Here is a 16,087-nt window from a genome sequence, read left to right on the forward strand (position 1 = left end):
GTGAGTTGAAGGCACAGCTACACACCCAGGAGAAAGCCCAGCACAACACGCCCAGCGTGAAGGGGGTGCTTAAACCTGGCATCAAACCAGAAACATTTAGATCTTCACTCTAATGCACTCCCAGCTGAGCTACTTTGGAAATGACCAGGCCAACCAGGAAGGCTTAATACACGAGCCACAGCACATGCTGGGAAGATTTAAATCTGGATGTCACAACGCAGGAGACAAACAGTGGACTTGACCCAGAGGGGCAGGCTGGGGTTTCCTATATCCCAGTCGCTCAAGCCAGCACCTGCCCCCTCAAGCTGTCACTGGTGCCCCCAGTTCTGGGAGACAAGAGCAGCGGTTCTCACTGGAACAACTCCACCCACAGCTCGCAGGCTCCTCCCAAGCCTAAACCGGAAAACCATCTTGCCAGAAAGCCGCCCACGAGGACTCACCACTGCTTCTTTTCCTTCCACCCAGAACCCCACTTCTTCTCCTGGGCTGCAAGTAGTCACCCCTGGGAAGCCAAGACTCAGGCACAGGATTCTACCTCCCAGCAGCCAACCGCACCTCCCCAGGCTTTGCAGAACAAATGGTGGCTACTACTAACCCCACTTAGCCGCACGTAGGCCAACCTCCCAGGGCAGAGGAGGCCAAGCCACAAGCATTCAAAAGGCGACTGGCCTAATTCCTCAAGCTTCCCCAGGCTGACGCCAAGGTACTTTGTCCACTGATGTCACCACCCTCCATCGTGCGGGGGTTGGGGTTATCCCAGGGACAGGCCAGTGGCAGAAGGAGGAGCGCCTTGCTGGACAGCATGGGGAGCTGGGAAAAGGAAGCCAGCATGTTTCTGCCTGGTTTTGGGCTGAGGCCCTTTTGCATGTCAGGTTACCGTGAGAACCGCTACACTACAGAAACTCCATCACCGTGAGCTGCCCTGCCCCGCCCCTCAAATTCCATGCACTTTGGTGGTGCTCACCCTGGCACATACCGAGGGGTGAACCTGGAGAACATGGCAACAGCTCTTCAGTGGGTCAGCTGGAAGAGCAGAGGACTGGAGCCAGGGCTCAGGAAGTCGTCCTTATGTCACCCTTGTGACTCCAGCTTGAAGGGGAGCTTCTTTTCCTTCCCTTTGCTGAGAAAGAGCAAGAGAAGAAAGAAAGCTCAGGTGGGCCAAATAGGTGCAGAAGCCAATGCTGCCTTTTCCTGCAGAGAAGCCCAAAATGAGGGACTTGCACTGGGTAAAGGCACTGCTGTGTTTCCAGGAAACAGCCCACCACTGCAGAAAGAGTCTGTTGAAGTCTGGGATTGAACCAGCAAACTTTAGATCTTCAGTTTAATGCTCTCCCAGCTGAGCTACTTCAGCACCTGCAGGGGGCCTTTTTGGGCTGCTGCTTCTCACCTTGAAGCTTATTCTCAATAAACATCTCACCAGTCAACAATGGCCAATGCAAGACGGACATCACTTGCTATTTTAGCACTTGGAAATGTCATCAACTAGCCTTTGGATCTCTCCACTGCTTTAGTTCAGGAGAGGAAAGGTGAGAAAAGTGACCTTTGAACTAAAGGCCTGGGGTTAACAGCCTAACGCTGTCTCCTACTGTAACACTATTTAATAGCGGCCCACCCAGTGCTGGTGACAGTTCCATTGCTAGGTGTTAGCACATTTTAGTTACTGTCAAAATTTAAAAGTTTCTATACGCTTAAAGGAAATGATTTTTTTTATTTGCTTATATATGGCATGAATAAATGGTTTACACATCCTAGCATGAAAATGTATTTTATATGACAGAGAAAATCATGCATCAAATTGTGCATCAAAATCATGTGATGAGCTACAAATGCAACAAAAATAAGGTATTCAATGGTTTAACATATGGAGCTGGGGTGGGGCTGGGGGGCACTGAAGACACTTCTTGCCTGGGACACCACTTGGTCTAGGGGAGGCCCTGTCAGGGAGAGCAGGAGTTAGTCTCACATGCCTATTTCCAGGCTGTTATCTGTGGGCACCTGCTCTGGGGGAGGGATCGTGGCAGCCCAGACTCAGGGCTGGAACAGACCCCGGACTGAGGGGGTGGCTGCAGGGTTTGCAGCGCTCTGATGTCTCAGACAATATGTCTCCCCAAAGCCTCGGATCTGCATCCCCAGAAGGCTCCTGCGCTGCCTCCGCTCCTCTCACAGTCTATAGCAAGGAGCAGCAGCAAGGGTCAGGGATGAGCCATAGGGCACTAGGTGGGGGGCAGAGGCTGCAGGACTAAACCCAGCCCCCAGAGCAGAGGGGGTATGAGGCTTTTTCTCTCTCCTTAGACACGTGCTATAGCGCTGAGAGCTCTGTGAAATGCCTCCCCGCCCACAGCCTGGGGAAGGGGAAGGAGTCTCAGGTTCTAGCGTGATTTGAATGAGGATCACTGGACCCTAGAACCATTCACTGCCCTTTCCCGGAGAAACCTGTGATGCACAGAACGGGGCTGAGATAAATGCTGACAGGAGCCAGGAATTGCTCCCCTGGAATAGCAGCAGGATTGGGCAGCTGGAAATCTCACCAAAGGAGCTGAAGCCTTGATGGGTCAGACACAGATGTCCCAGGTACTGCATGGGAGGTTTAGGTTTGTTTCTGGACAAGAGCAGTGAGAGTCTTATTGTCTCAACGTTTCAGTAGAAAAATTCAGACCCAAACTGTCTGTGGCGGGGAGGTCGATAGCGGTTTCTTTGGGTTTGATTTAGTTTGTTTTCTCTTTCTCATTGTAAAAGCCCTGGATCATTTTGATGGGAACAATGTTTGCACAAGGCCAAGGAAAAATAAGAAAAGTTAAACATCTGCATTGGAGTGAGGGGGTCTCTGTGGGCCAGGGCAGGGGTGTAGATTTTCATGGGGAGGGGGTTAAGGGATGAATGAGACACTTTTGCGGGAACACAGGGGGATGTTTTGCAGTTTAATTTTTCCAAAGGGAAACCTCCCCACTCTCCCTGTGCTGCTGCCCAGCTCAGACCCCACTGACACCCCTGTGATGAAATGGGAATTTTCAGAATGTTTTGCATATTGTGCATGCCTCAGTTTCCCCTAGTTGTTGCATGATTATCTACGTCAGAGGTCCAAAATGCAGGGTGCATCCTGCCAGGTGGAATGAAGTAACACTCAGGGGAATGGACCTGGGGCCCAGGCCAGCCCCCAGAGTGTGTGGGGAGGGAGCACCATCCAGCTCCGCTCCTGGCTGTAGCCCCAGCTGCTGGCCCTGGCTGCTGGCCTGGCTCCCAGGGCTCCACTCCCAGCCCTACAACTGTGGCTCTGCTGCCGGTCTCTGCCCCCACCCCCAGCTCTGGCCCCTGCCTCAACCCCCTTACCCCTGTCTGCGTCCCTTCCCCCACAGCTGTGGCCCCATTCCCAGGTGTGGCTCATGGGGGCACGGACAAGGGTAATGGGGGGGCCTGACCCTCAAAAAGTTTTGGGACCACTGATCTCGGTGCTGGGACAAGGGTGTTTACTCTGCGGAGACCCCCAAAGGGCAGGTGTGGCTGCTGTCCAGCTGCCTGGGCCCAGACAATGGCCACAAATTCTGTCTCCTAGCAACCGCTGGCCGGGGCGCACCTGCTGCAAGACACCAGCTGGCTGGGATGAGCTGGAGAACAAAGAACGACGTAGAGGCCAGGTGAGCAGGTTACCGGGGAAACAGAACAAAGGACAGAAGAGGGCAAAGGGCCTGGCTGAGTTGGGCTGTTGGGAGCAAGGAATCTGCTGGGTTGGGGACTCGACGGGAGAGCCCAGGCTCTGAGTTCGGGGTCCCCCCAAGATGGACGTTGCTGAATCTTCCTGCTTCCTGTGCTAACACAGAACTTTCCCAGGCTGGATTCCAGACCACTAATAAACCTTCTGTTTTACAGCGCTGGCTGAGAGTCACTGGTGATTGTGGAAGTTGGGGGTGCAGGACTCCTTTGCGGGGTGGGGGGGTGTAAGGCTTTCCCCGGTGTCCTGCTAAGGTGACTCACTACAGGAAGCTCCTGGCATGGAACAGGGGGGCTGAAAGGTCCAAGGTCAGTCCCAGGACGTGCTGCAGGCAAGGAGGTTTCCCCCAGTGACAGCGTCCCCTGGGCGGTGTCACACTGATGAGGGCTCTGCCTGGGTTTGGATCAGAGCTGTTCCAGAGCACTGAGCCTGGGTCAGGCCCCAGCATGTGACCTGCAGGCTTCACTCTGGCAAAGCTCCCTGTCCCTGGGCTTTGGCATCACTAGCCCCTGCTTGGTGACTAGGGGTCAGTTTAGGGGAGTGATTCCCAAAATGTGGGGCATGCCTCCTAGGGGGGCTCAGAGGAATGTTCATGGGGGCACCTCAGGGTTGAGCCAGCCCCCATGGAGGGCACGGAGGGAGCCCCACTCAGCCCCACTCTGTCCCAGCTCTTCGCCCACCCTACCGTCAGCCTGAGCCTGAGCCCCCGGCCCAGCCGCGACCCCCTTACCTGTGTCTGCACCCCTCTCCCCAGCAAGCCACAGCCCCACTCCCAGCCCTGGTTCTCGACCGCAGCTTCCGAGGGGCCTTGGCCATGGCTAAGAGGGCACAGTGTGAAAAGTTTGTGAAAAGTTGGTCCTCAATTGCTTCTATGCAGTCCAATAAAAGCTATTCGTCACCAACCCACCCCCCCATCAGGACAGACTAGGTATGTTCTGCTGCCCTTCACTCATACAGGAAGGATAATAACATTTCATTCCACTCAATCCTAAAGTGATTTGTAACCCACCACCAGCCAAAACTGCTCATCTTGGGAAAGCAGCCCCATCATGCTGCATAGCTAGGCAGAGTAGGTGTGTCTGTGCAAACACGCTCTGTTCCTGAAGTCTTTCCCCCAGCTCCTCACTAGATGTGAACGGGGGAGTTCATTCAGCCCCTGCGTCCACTTAGTGTTTCAAAACTCCTTATTGTCCCTATCTCTGCTGGCCTTAGATTTCTCCTCCTGTCTATCTTTTAGCAGTTCTGATGAGGTGGCTGAGTGGTTAAGGTGATGGACTGGTAATCCAGTGTGCTCTGCACGCATGGGTTTGAATCCCATCCTCATCAGACACATTTAGTCTTCATCCCTCCTTTATAGACAACCATCTCCCCCATTGGTACAATAACAGACCCAACAATGTTGCTTCTTTCAAACAAAAACCTTCTCAGGAACTCAGAACTCCCTTGCTTTAAATTAAATGTCTAAATCCCAGATTTCTTAAAAAAAAAGAATTCTCTAGTCCTGTATTTCTTAGTTTTTATCTCAAAAGGTAACATCCTCATCATCTCCCCCAAACACCCTGGGACCTGCCGAAATAATTAAAATACCCCCATCCTGAGCAAGGCCAGAACAGTGAACCAGAGCTAGTGTCTAGGCCAAGCTGTTCTGAAGGAGGCAACTCAAACATTTTCTCCCTGCTTCCCTTGGCAAGGTCTGACTGAGAAAACAAAATCCTCCAGACTGAAAATTTTCTGCTGAAACACCAATACTAGTCTGGTTGGGGACTTTGATATGAATGTATTATTATTATTATTATTCTCTTCTGATTTATCTCAGTTCAGTGTTTGTCCTCCGGATGTGTTTACAGATATTGAGTTGTGGGGGAGAGAGGCCAATTCATAATGTCTCTACCCCCCTTTCATAGTTTCTTCCAACTTGCTAGGAAGCTCCTTTGCTACGATGTGAGTCAAGCAGTGTCCATTGTCGCTGTGCTATCTCAGAGAAGCCTGCATTGTACATGGTTCCTGGGCTAGTCCTTGGGAGTGTGAATCCCTTCAATGGGCCAGCAGTGAGTCCGGCTCCTCCCTTGTCGCACCTGAAAGTCTGGTGGGGGGCATTTCCCCACCTCATAACATATCTCAGTAACACACACCGAGCAAAACTTCATAACTTCCCAACCAATGCGAGCACACACAATCCAACACGATATTAATGTACAACAGATCAAGATTTTTGAAATGATACCTCACAAGGCAGACTTTGTACAAACCGTGTCATCATTATATGAGAGTGGTGAATATGGGGCTTCCAAGGTGCTGCTTTGAGTAGAGCATGCCACACCTGAGCTTATATTGCAATGGAGACATACCCTTAGAGTCCATCTCTCCTGGGATAAAGATGGCAGCTGGGCTGGCCTGGGTCATCTGACTTGGGCTCATGGAGCTAAAGCTGAGGGGCTAAAAACTGTGGTGCAGATATTTGTGTTCACACTGAAGCCTGGGTGATCTCCAGGGCCTGCAGACATCAAACGATGAGGAATTCTGCACACAGAGAGGACCCTGCTAGTGGAAAATGCCTTTGGAAAAGCCCCTTCTGTCACCAGCTGTGGTCGTACAGTGCTCAGTGCTCTGCGTTGTGGCCTCAAGAGCCATGGATGCAAGTTGAGTTACGATGACCTTTTCCTTGTCTCCATGTTTCTTAGGTGCCTCCTTCCGACACTTTCAGAAAAAATGACCGGTTTCTTTTGGAAGCATCTGCACTGCAAGGCAAAGGCATCTTCTCTGCTTCCTCGAAAGATTGACCAAAAGGTGGGAAGAGCAGACACATTTGGCAAGGCACCACTGGGTGCTGCATCCCTAACCTCCACTTTACCTGGCAGGTGCCTGGCCCAGCTTAGCCACAGTGCTGCTCTCTGGGACTTTTCTCCCAGCTGCTCCATTTCTCATCACTGACAATCAAAAGGAAGGTGACATGACCTCTGTGTGTGGACATCCCCAGCAAATCACAAGGACGTGTGGCACAGGCTCTTGTGTTGCAGCAATTGCAGTCGAAGCAACCGCCATGCCAATGCCAGTCACAGCAGCCTTTTCATCAACTCCAGGCTTGTGATTTGATTCTTTCCAATGCTTCTCTCCAAAGAAGCCTTTTCCTTAGCAAGCAATTACTTGGATACCAAGGGAGGTCTCTTCTGTTTCCTAGAAAGACACAGGAAAATGTGAGCAGAGGAGACAAAAGCCATGCAATAAGGCACCACTGGGAGTTGAACCGAGGATCTCCTGTTTACTAGACAGGTGCTTTAGCCAGCTAAGCCATGGTGCCTGCCTTGCAAAAGGGTTTACAACTGTTCCATTTGATGGCTCAGGATAACACCTGCAAATTCCAAAGTACAGACGTTCCCCATTTCCCTCAAGACTTGCAGACCTTGAGGTGTCTGGCTCTCCGTGCACAGCAAGCCACAGCTGAGTTGACAGAGGGCTTCTAACATGTGCTTCTCCCACCAGCCACTGTGATCATATAGTGGTTAGTGATCTGTGTTTCAGTCGCAGCAACCTCGGCTCAGTTCTGAGTCATGGTAACCTTTCCTTCAGCTCTAGATTTCTCATTTGCTGCTTTCCAAGTGTGGTGGGGTGGCTGCCCCAAACAAGCAGAAGAAAGATTAAGGCAGCCTTGCAGAGGCTGTGCAGAACCCAGCCTATCAGGAAAGGGCTTATTGGGAGAGCCAATCAGGAGAAGGCTTGCTGGAGCAGCCCATATATAAAGGGCTGCTCAGCACAGCAAGAGTCAGTCACTCCTTGGAATTTGAGGAAGGAGGATTGGCTGCCCTGAAGGAAGGGCACCATGATCAGAGTAGTGCTGGGTGGGTAAGGGGAGCATGAGTGACCTCCTGGCCGACTACTGCTAGACTGAGGCCCTGATACAAAGGCGGAGGAAGGTGCTAGGTCTGTGGGGAAGTGGTCCAGAGAAACAGATGGCGGGGTTGGAGGTGCACCCCTTTGCCTCAGTCGCTGCTGACACAGGTGGCTACACCCTGGACTGCAGCTGGCCACTGAGGCAAGTGTCTGGGCAGAGGACAGCTGCCCCCTGGAAGGAGGGAGACAACTGAGTGGGGCACAGCCAGAGGGCTGTGTCCATAAGAGGACTTTGAAGTCCTGAGAGCGACATGGGTCCTAATGATAGAACAGATGGCAGCCAGACGCCACTAGATGAAGGCGCACCAGGGGACCAGAGCTAATTGCCAGGACGGCCAACAGAAGGCACTGCAGTGAGGCATGCCCCATGGCACCAAGACTTAGCCGCAAGGAAGGCTCTCTCTGTCTTGAACTACTACTTAGAAGGATTCTGCTGACAGGTCTTTTCTTTTTATGAAAAGAGATACAAAAAAGGAGCCAACAGAGACATTAGGTTCAGCAAGGAAGAACTGGCAGGCCAAGCCAGGATTTCCTGGTTACTAGGAAGGCTCTTCAGCCAGCTCTTCCCAAAGACCACTATCCAGAGGCCTTTTAACAGCCACTGCAGATGTTCATCGACAAAGAGATGCCAAAATAGAGTTCTCCACTGCCTGCAGCCATCACACTACCAGGAGTTATGTGCACAGAGAGGCCCCTGCTGGTGGAAAAGGGCTTTGGTAGAGACTCTTCTGACACCAGCCATGGTCATATAGCGTTTAGCACTCTGTGTTGTGGCTTCAGCATCCACAGATGCAAGTTCAGTTAGGGGATGTTTTCTTGTCTCCACATTTGTCTAATGGCTCCTTTCAACACTTGTCACCAAAAAGACCTGTTTCTTTTGCAAGCAATGTACAGCTAGGCAGAGGCAATCTTCTCCATTTCCTCAAAAGATCACCAAGCTGCGGGGAGAGGAGACGCATTCAGCCAGGCACCACTGGGTGCTGCATGCTGAATCTCCTCTTTATTCAGCAGGTGTCTGTGAAGGACATAATCTACACAGTGTAGAGGTCAAGAATAGGAGTTTATTACACACAGCGCTGGCGGAGTGTCACCTTGCGTATTAGGCTCATAGACACTGTCAGTCAATTGATTACAATAGAATATATAGATTTTCCACGGGTGGGGGAAAGTGACGAGATAGGCAGTTCCACACCCCAGGATAAGTTCTGCACCAAGACAAGATAGCACAGTAGCCAATGGTTAACAGGTTACATAATGTCTCCACCCATGGTCTCAAGTTAGCAAGTTAACATTTAATGAATAATTTGATAAAATGTGAGTAGTATAAAATATCTATGTTGAATTCTGATTTGAGGTCCACAGGAATGGAGCAACTCTTTTGATTGTCCAACAGGTACATTCCTAGGGGTTAAAGCAAAGAACCAGTGAAAGCATATGGCAATAAAGATTGTTTTCTGTGTGTCTAAAGGCAAGGCATTGGTCTCTTGGGAGGGAAGTGGAAAGATGCCATATCTTATACTGACATGTGCCTACTTCTCATAAACTCAAGATTGGATCTGTGGGAAGAACGTCTCTCTACGGAAGAGATTAACAGAAAAGGAAAAGGGATTCTTTGCTCAATTTGCAACTCTGAATAAGACACAATTATTTACTTCTTAGCTCCAACACCTGGCAATTTGCTGACCAGGCCTATCTTAGCAAGCAAGGCTTTCTGTTTACCCCAGCTTTCTCTTAGCTGATCACTATTTGCTAGGCCTCTGGTCCCTTGACCATACTCTGGACTTTGGCTCTGGAAAAGAGCTGGCACAATCCATAGATCAGGTTGTTATATAAACTGCACATGGATTTGAACCCTTCACATCCAGTAATGGCAAAGTCCTTGGTTCCGGCTTGTAGCAGTGATGGAATAAACTGCAGGTTGAAATCAAGGTTATGCATTTAGGGATGTCTAACAAGAACTTTAGTTATAAGCTGGGGACGCACCAGTTGGAAGTAACGGAGGAGGAGAAGGACCTAGGAGTCCTGGTTGATCGCAAGATGACTATGAGTAGGCAATGTGATGTGGCCGTTAAAAAAGCTAATGCGGTCTTGGGTTGCATTAGGCGAGGTATTTCTAGTAGGGATAAGGAGGTGCTAGTCCCGTTATATAAGGCGCTGGTAAGACCTCATTTGGAGTATTGTGTGCAGTTTTGGTCTCCCATGTTTAAGAAGGATGAATTCAAACTGGAACAGGTACAAAGAAGGGCCACTAGAATGATCCGAGGAATGGAAGGCCTTTCGTATGAAAGGAGACTTGAGGAGCTCGGTTTGTTTTCCTTAACCAAAAGAAGGATGAGAGGAGATATGATTACACTCTTTAAATATATCAGAGGGATAAATACCAGGGAAGGAGAAGAATTATTTCAGCTCAGTGCTAATGTGGACACGAGGACGAACGGATATAAACTGTCAGTCAGGAAATTCAGGCTTGAAATTAGACGAAGGTTTCTAACCATCAGGGGAGTGCAATACTGGAACAGTCTACCGAGGGAAACAGTGGGGGCGAAGGACCTCCACGACTTTAAGATTAAGCTAGATAAGTTTATGGAGGGGATGGTATGATAGGATAACGGGCTTAGTCAATAGGTCAATTATGTGCCTGGTATGATGTAACCTTTTCCAGAGGGTTTGGCTGGAGAGTCTTGCCCGCATGCTCGGGGTTCAGCTGACCGCCATATTTGGGGTCGGGAAGGAATTTTCCTCCAGGGAAGATTGGCTATGGCCCTGGAGGTTTTTCGCCTTCCTCCGAAGCATGGGGCAGGGTTCACTTGCTAAGGAGTGGGTGGATCGGCTTATGTGGCCTGCATCTTGCAGGAGGTCAGACTAGATGATCATAATGGTCCCTTCTGATCTTGAATTCTATGATTCTATGATTCTATGATTCTAAGTCTCTGGAGTACATCCACACCTGGGATGGGTCATTCAGTCCTTTGTACAGAGCTTCAGTTTGTAGCAAAGTCCCTTCAGAGGTATGGAGCAGGATTGAAGACAAGATGGAGATGAGGCATCAGCCTTTTATAGTCTCTTGCCATGTGGTTTTTGCTTTCTTTGTCCCAAGGACACTCTATCCAGCACGTGGCATAGAAAAACTTTAAAGTTCTGTCCATAGGGCAGATCCCTGCATACCTTGCTGAGTCACAAAGCATATCTGACTTCTCTCAGTGGGCCAGTTGTATAGCTGATGGTCCTTAATGATCCATCAAGCAGGCTAGGCAGAATTGACACCAATTTGTCTGGCTGGAGTATTCCCCGGAAGCAGAGCACAAGTTTGAAATACGGGCAGCATAGAGCCAATATTCATAACGTCAACTACAAAAATGATACACATCCAGAGATAGCATAATTCTAATCAGCCAATCATAACCTCTCCATAGACCCCTTACACGACAATCTTTCTATAATAGTGGCTGCAAATATAGAACAGTGGTCGCAACGGTGAGCTATACAGTTACAGATTATGTCAATAACGTCACAGGAGATGACACGGCATCAGTGAGACTGATACTGGAATACTGCCTCCAGTTTTGGTGTCCTCATTTGAAAAAGATGTTGTGAAACTGGAGCTGGGGCAGCAAAGAGCCACCAAATGTTGTGAGGGCTGGAGAAAAATGCCTTCTAGGGAGCTATTGAACAAGCTCAACCTGTTTAGCTTATCAAAAGAAGATTGAAAGGTGACTTCATTGAAGTGTTGAAGGGCCTTACTGGAGAGAAAAGATTGGCTATTAAAGGGCTCTTTAATGTAGCAGAGAAAAGCATAACAAGCCCCAATGGCTGGACGGTGAAAAGAGACAAATTCATATTACAACTAAGGCACAAATATTCAACAGCAAAGATGATTCACCACAGGAACAAGCTACCAAGGAAAGTGGTGGATTCACAATCTTCTGATGTCATTTAATGAAGACTAGATGCCTTTCTGGAATGTGTTTACCCAAAAAGTAGCTATTGTGTCATACAGGAGGCCTGTGATATGCAGGGGGTCAGATTAGATGCTCTAATGGTCTCTTCTGGCCATAAAGTCGACAAATTTCTGAAAAACTGAGTGTAGTATTGGGAGCAGCGGCTGATGTTTTACTGTCTAGCCGGCTTGCTTCCTAGAACGAACACTCCTTGAGTGGGGTGATCCACAGGGAGTAGCTCAAACCTCCAAAGTCCCTGGGCAGGGGCAGGACATTAGCACAGCAAGGGAGGGGTGTGGCAGTGACATCACAAAGACTTTTTGCAGGACCTCAGACTATTGGCCAAAGGTGGTGGGGAGGTGGTGACCTCACAGAGAGATGCTGACATCAGGCAGGCAGGACAGGGGCGAGGGGCCAGGGAAACCTCAGAGACCCCTGTGGCTTTGCTTCAGCAAGTCTCCTTCTCCAGGTCTCTCTTTGAGGACTGAGAGAGTATTCGGGTTCAGGTACCTGAGCGCCAGGAGGAACCTCTTTCGAGTTTTCTCCTTCCCTTTTCCTGATTTTACTAGAAAACAACCATCCCTGTTTAGAAGGTAAGAGCCTCCTTGAGGTTTGAAACCTGTTCAGTCTGATCCATCTGGTGACCGTTGAATTCTAGGCATGGAAAACACGAGCTTAAGGAGGCAGAATTTTATTCTGCAGCTGGGATTTTGTCCCTTAGAATCACTGTGGTCATTAGGGTTTGTCCTTTTTGTTTCACCTTTTCCTCCCTCCCTCCTTTCTCTTTGTCTCTTGCTTCTTTTGTCCTTTCATCTGTTCTCCTCCCAACACCAGGAGCTGTGTGTGTGTGTGTGTGTGTGTGTGTGTGTGTTGCGGGGGAGTGCTCTGCAGCTCCCACTGTGGGAGATCCACCCAAAAATGTGGGTCTGAAATAGTGCTCGGGCAGTGATCCTCACCGGTGACCTGGGCCATCCTTTGGGCTCTCTGGTGAGAACCCTCAGCTTCTCATCCTCAGTCTCTACCCTGATTGGCTGAGCAGGGGGTTATTGACAGGGAGGAGACTCAGGTCCTTGTTGTTCTCTTTGAAGACCAAGGAAATAAGTCAGAACCAGTTCTATCTTTGATGAATTTTGCTGCTTCTCTGCATTAATGGTCTCTGAGCAGTTCATGATTCTCTCTAACATTGCAGTTCTCCTCAAATACTTGCTGAATAATTACTGTGCACTGTTGTTGGTGTGGAGCTCATCTGAGAGCACTTTACTCAGGTCATTCAATGTAGGAAATTCAAGATCCGATGGTTAGTTTGAAAATCAGGGCTCTTGGGTCCTATTCCCAACTCTGCCACTGCCTGCCTGTGTGACCTAAAACAGGTAAATTCTCCTTTCTCAGCCTTAGCTGCTCCCTCTTTCAAATTGGGATAATAATGATCCACTCCTACCTACCTCAACACACTCACTCTTCCCCAACATACACGTTATCTCTCCCCCCCCCCCACAGTCGCCACACTGCAGTGGAACGGCAGCTGGCAATCTTGTAAGCTGCCCATTGAGCAATGGCTTAGGAAACCGGCTGGCATTAGACTTGTTGGGGCCTGAGGCTGAAGTCAAAAGTCTGAGCCCCACCACCCAGGGCTGAATCCCTCAAGCTCTGGTTTTGCCCTTCCCCCACTTGGGCGGAGCTCAGGCTTTGGCTCCCCCCTGCCCTGTGTGGGAGGGGCTTGGTCCCTCTTTCCAGGGCCATGCAGTAAGTTTTTTTGGCAGAAGGTGGTTGCAGTGAAAAGAAGTTTGAGAAAACCTGGCATAGAGCATCTCCATTACTGAGCTGCAGCAGCAATGTTGCGGGGGAGTTTGAAATGTTGACGTGTCTTTAGCCTCTGAACACATCTAGACTTGGCTCCCTGTGGCACCCTGGGTGATCAGACACTGAAAGTACAGCCATGGAGACACCACACAGCCTAGCTGGCAAGAATCAAACTGCCACAGAAAGACACCTCTGGTTTCCTAGCCCAGCTCCCTAAGCCCTCAGCCACAATCACTTAACACAGAGGATTTTCTACACGCTGGTTCTGTTCTCACTGAAGGGTCATTTCCAATGGTTTGCTCAGACCAGCTTCCCCAGCACACTCACTGCTGTGCAGCTCTGTACGTGTGGCCATGGCTGAGCAGCAAGAATTCCTGCCCATTTCCCCAGTGGCTGGAGCATGGCTAGAGTGTGTCTGTGGTTAATGATGTTGCTGTAGATTGTTCATTTCCTGCCTTGGCAATTCAGACAGTCCCTTTTCCCAACATATCTCCAGCACATCAGTAATTCCAATAACGGGCAGGTTTTCTCTGGGGCACTGAGATTTTTCAGGGAGTTGGTGGCTCCTTTCTTTCCTCACCCTGGAGTAAACTCAGCTTTTTATTCTGTGGTTCATGTTTTATGGAATAATAGCAGCAGCTTGAAGAAAGAGAAGAGTGAATATCTCACTGTCAGGGCTGAAGGTGGTCACGTCCTCTCTGTCTGACCATCGCCATTGCAGGAGAGAAGGTTTCAATGGAATCGAATGCCCTGGCTCAGACAAGAGATACAGGAGGTTTTGCTGTTCATGGATCTGTGCAAAGGAAATTGTGTCTCTGTGTGAAACTGAGGAGGAAATGAAATGCCCACCGGGTGGCGCAATGCCCTAAGCTAAGGCAGGAGGGGGAAGGACTAGAGCTGAGGAATGACTGAAGTGGACTCACGTGGGATTGAAATGACATTTGTTTCTGTCAGGTAGTGAGAAATGTGACATTAATTCAGATGCGGGGTTGAGGCTTCCTTAGCTCCTTGTAAAAACTTGAACTTGATTTCCCAGAAGGGAGAGAGGGAAAGTCTGGGGCTGCCTTTAGTCCCTGGCTGGGGTCTCCTCGCCAGTGGAAAACATCCCTTGTTTGGTGCTGCCAAGGGGATCGTGCAGAGCTGAGACATCCCTCGGCTTGGATCAAAGGGGGAGTTGGATGGAATTTATCACACAACCCTCCCTGCTCCCCAGAGCCCCATGGGGAGAATCTAGAGAGGGGGGAGTCATTCCTCCCCTGCGCTCCCAGAAGAGTTGCTAGGGCTCCTTCCTGCCAGCTACTCACCCCTGGATTCACCCTCAGCTCCTGGGATCTTTCTGCTCCAAAGGCACCAGAGTCCTGGCATGTGGAGGGCGTCACTGCACAGTCTGAAACACAAGGGAGGTTTCTGGAATTGAAGGAAGGAGCAGAAAATGGAGAGGAAAGAAACAGAAAGAAAACGCCTCTTCTCTCTCCCCTCCCTCTCCCAGCAAGAAATGTTACCAAGGACCAGCGTTAGGGGAACTGGTGCCCTGGGCAAAACTTGTACTTTGGCACTTCCCCATCACCCCTGGGCAATCCCCCTCCCCCTTTAGTGCTAGCTCCTGCACTCCCAACCCTTGTGCCTCCTTCACCCCTAACTCCTGCCCCCTCCTGTGCCCTAACCGCTACACTGTGTCCCCTTTGCCCTTAACTCCCGCACTCCCCTCCTGTGCCACCAGCCACTGCCCTGCTCCTGCACCCCCTTCACCCCTAACCCCTGCACCCCCTCCTGCACCCACGTGGGGACACTGACCTGTGTGCATGGAGCAGCTGGCATTGCTGCCTGCTCCTCCCTGGGATGCTGCTCCTCCGGGCACCCCAAGGGGCTGCAGGGGCAGGGCGAGAAGTGACATCGTCTGCGCTCCCTGCATCCAGGTCACTTTCCTCAGCTGGGCTGTATCAGGGGAGGGCAGAGAGCAGCAGCTTCTGATGCTCCCCTCCCAGCACAGCCCAGGTGGGGACAGTGACCAGGACGCATGGGGCACATAGTGTTGCTCCTCACTCCCCCCAGCCCTCTATGGGGCCACAGAGGAGCATTGGGGCAGGGGAGAGCAGTGAGCATCTTTGCACTGGCACACGGTGCCCTTTGACCCCCTGGAGCCCTGGGCGGCTGCCGGGGGCCCCACCCCTAAGGCCAGCCAGGCTCCCCAGCATGAACAGCAGAGAACACAGGGAGACTGGCCCCACACTGAGCAGTGGTAGCCTGGGCGGCTCATAATGGAGGCTCGGGGGGGGGAGGGGTTGCTCAGCCTCCCCAAACCTTGCATCGCCAAGGAGACAGTGGGGCCAATAACTAGGTGCCCTGGCCAAATTGGGCCCCCCTGGAAAAGTCTCCCCCATGTTGGCCCCAGGGCTGGAGGAGCTCCCACTCCCTGCTACGGCCCGGGGGCTGCAGCAGGGGCACAGAGCTTCTCTGGTCTCGGGGCCGCAGTGGGGCAGGGGTAAAGGAGTGACAGGGTGGGGCCAGTGGTGGAACAGAGGTGACAGTGGATGGGGCCGTGGGTAGAAGGGGGCGGAGCCACAGACAGAAGTGGGGGGTTATGGTTCCAGTTCTGGGGCTCCCGCACTTGTTCTCCCTTCCCTGGGCTTTAGCATCACTAGCCCCTGCTTAGCGAGTAGGGTTCAGTGGTCCCCAAAATGTGGGGCATGACTCCTAGGGGGACACAGAGGCAAATTCATGGGGGCAGCAGCACTCAGCCCCACTCTGCCCCAGC

At 51.0% G+C, this 16,087-nt stretch overlaps 2 non-coding genes and 1 pseudogene across 2 annotated transcripts; 1 reads left to right on the forward strand and 2 right to left on the reverse strand.

Annotated features, from left to right (window-relative positions):
* Positions 1-16,087, reverse strand: part of LOC120375816 — a 647,258-nt pseudogene that overhangs the window by 559,477 nt on the left and 71,694 nt on the right.
* On the forward strand, positions 4,951-5,032 carry TRNAT-GGU. Its single transcript has one exon. It is a non-coding gene; the product is annotated as a tRNA-Thr (tRNA).
* Positions 6,931-7,004, reverse strand: TRNAT-AGU. Its single transcript has one exon. It is a non-coding gene; the product is annotated as a tRNA-Thr (tRNA).

This window comes from Mauremys reevesii, linkage group 12, assembly GCF_016161935.1.
Source record: "Mauremys reevesii isolate NIE-2019 linkage group 12, ASM1616193v1, whole genome shotgun sequence".
Taxonomy (NCBI): domain Eukaryota; kingdom Metazoa; phylum Chordata; order Testudines; family Geoemydidae; genus Mauremys; species Mauremys reevesii.